General features: G+C 42.9%; 1 pseudogene; it reads left to right on the top strand.

The window, feature by feature from the left end:
* Positions 1–280: 280 nt before the first annotated feature.
* LOC118843639 lies at positions 281–1126 on the top strand (annotated as a pseudogene).
* The last annotated feature ends 1757 nt before the right edge of the window (positions 1127–2883 follow it).

Genomic DNA, 2883 nt, shown 5'->3' on the forward strand with positions numbered 1-2883 from the left:
AAGTGTTTTAAGTCCCGTGAGGAGTTTTCCCCTTCACTCTGCGAGGCAGAGAGTACACGTATTATGTGGAAGCATTATACTCTCTACCTTACATTTTATACATAATAATAGCTGGTGTCATATAGCATTGACCACATGCAAGACACCATGCTAAGAGCTTTATAAATGTTATCACATCTGATCCTCACATAAACCCTAGGAGGGAAGTGGTAGTATTATTTCCATTTTACAGATGAGGAAACTGAGGCAAACAGGGTTAAATGACTTGCCCAGCTTTCTCGTTCAGCTGGCCAAGATGCCAAAAGGGAAGAAGGCCAAGGGGAAGAAGGTGGCTCCAGCCCCTGCTGTAGTAAAGAAGCAGGAGGCCAAGAAAGTGGTCAATCCTTTGTTTGAGAAGCGGCCCAAGAACTTTGGCATTGGTCAGGACATCCAGCCCAAAAGGGACTTTACTCGTTTTGTCAAATGGCCTCGGTACATCAGACTGCAGCGTCAAAGGTCTATCCTTTATAAGCGTTTGAAAGTTCCACCAGCAATTAACCAGTTCACCCAGGCTTTGGATCGTCAGACAGCTACTCAGCTGCTGAAACTGGCTCATAAGTATAGACCCTAGACAAAGCAAGATAAGAACCAAAGGCTTCTGGCTCGGGCTGAACAAAAGGCTGCAGGCAAAGGAGATGTCCCCACTAAGAGACCACCTGTCCTGAGAGCAGGTGTTAACACTGTTACTACCCTGGTAGAAAACAAGAAAGCACAGTTGGTAGTGATTGCACATGATGTGGACCCCATTGAGCTAGTGGTCTTCCTACCTGCCTTGTGCCAAAAAATGGGGGTTCCTTATTGTATTATCAAAGGTAAAGCCAGACTGGGTCGCTTAGTTCACAGAAAGACCTGCACAAGCATTGCCTTCACACAGGTTAATCCTGAAGATAAGGGAGCCCTGGCTAAGCTGGTAGAAGCCATCAAAACCAATTACAATGACAGATACGATGAGATCCATCATCACTGGGGTGGCAATGTTTTGGGTCCAAAATCAGTGGCTCGTATTGCCAATCCGGAAAAGGCAAAAGCTAAGGAACTTGCAACCAAATTGGGTTAAATGTATATTTGATTTTTCCCTACATAAAAATAAAAATTTAAACAAAAAAAAATGACTTGCCCAGAGTCACTTAGCTAAGTGTCTGAGGTCAAATTTGAACTCAGGTCTTCTTAACTCTCCAGGCCCAGTATGCTAATCCACTGTACCACCAAGCTGCCCAAGTAAGAAAACTGAAAATTTTATACATACACATACATATATACATATATATACGTACACATACATATATATGTATATATACACATACATATATACACACATACATATATAGACACATATATACGTATGTATATATATGTATATGTGTATGTATATATGTGTGTGTCTGCATATATATATATATATATGAAAATGTTATAGAGAAATAGATTTTATAGATAAGAATATTGAGGATTAGAGGAGTAAAAGGACTTGCCCAGATTTATAGAGCGAGTAAATGTCAGAGCAGAATGGCCTCAGGATCCTGACTCCAAGGCCAGAGCTCTCTCTACTATATCCAACTGTCTTTTCTGATAGGGAATCAATAGCACCAGATTTGATTCCTGTATTGATCACCAATTCTCTTTTTTTTTTTTGAGGGAGAAAGGCAAGGCAATTGGGGTTAAGTGACTTGCCCAAGGTCACACAGCTAGTACGTCAAGTGTCTGAGGCCAAATTTGAACTCAGGTCCTCCTGACTCCAGGGCTGGTGCTCTACTCACTGTACCACCTAGCTGATCTCGATCTCCAATTCTGTATGAGATCTTTGGCCCTCCCTGGGTCTTAGTTTCCTCTTATCTATTTATTTATCTATTTATCAATTTATATGCTTCATCCAACAATTGAATGGAAAGTTCTTGAGGAGAGATAGGACTGGTTTTCATCTTCATTTTTGAAAACTCAGACCTTAGTGTAGGGCCTTGAATGTGGTAGATGCTTAACAAATGTTTGTTGAATACTTACTCAACTATTGAAGCCATTGAATTTTTCTGAGCCTCTGTGAGGTCCATTAAAAATTATAAAAAGGGAACCAAACAGTGCCACCCGAGCTCTCAACCTCACAGGGTGTAATAGGAGGGCAGAGTTTATAATCTCAAAGAGGATCATAAACATGTCTGAAACGTTCGGAACCGCCGGATATAAGAAACTCTCAAAGTAGAAGGCAGAAGAATCAAAACATTTATTTAGGCTCCACAGTAACCAACCCATGAACCAGCAACCCCATTTTGATATATTGATCAAAAGCTTCCAGGCCCAATAAGTACGCCTTGAAAGAGTAACCAGGAGGCTACAGAGAAGCATGATTGCGTAAAGCAAAATCATGTTTCCCCCTCTATGGTAATAAGATTACCCACTGGCCTGAAGTCTTTGTTCAGCTTCCTCCCGTAGGTCAGCTCTGCTACTGGCAGCTCCTGCTTCAGCTGTGTCTGTGGCTGTGGCTGTAACTGACGTAACTGTCGTAACTGCCTCTGTAACTGCCTCTGGCTCCAACTGTCGCTGTAACTGTCGCTGTAATGGCCTGAAGTCTTTGTTCAGCTTCCTCCCGTAGGTCAGCTCTGCTACTGGCAGCTCCTGCTTCTGCTGTGTCTGTGGCTGTGGCTGTAACTGACGTAACTGCCGTAACTGTCGCTGTAACTGTCGCTGTAACTGTCGTTGTAACTGTCTCTGGCTCCAACCGGAAAAGGAAAAGAGGATCTTCAAGCTGTCCTCTCCCCTCTTATAGAGTTTTTGACATCATCAAGCACCGCCTGAACGACCAGGGCCGATTGGTTCTTGACTTGGCCCCTCCCCCTAGCATAGCCGTTAACA

Source organism: Trichosurus vulpecula, chromosome 3 (assembly GCF_011100635.1).
Source record: "Trichosurus vulpecula isolate mTriVul1 chromosome 3, mTriVul1.pri, whole genome shotgun sequence".
NCBI classification, from domain to species: Eukaryota; Metazoa; Chordata; class Mammalia; order Diprotodontia; family Phalangeridae; genus Trichosurus; species Trichosurus vulpecula.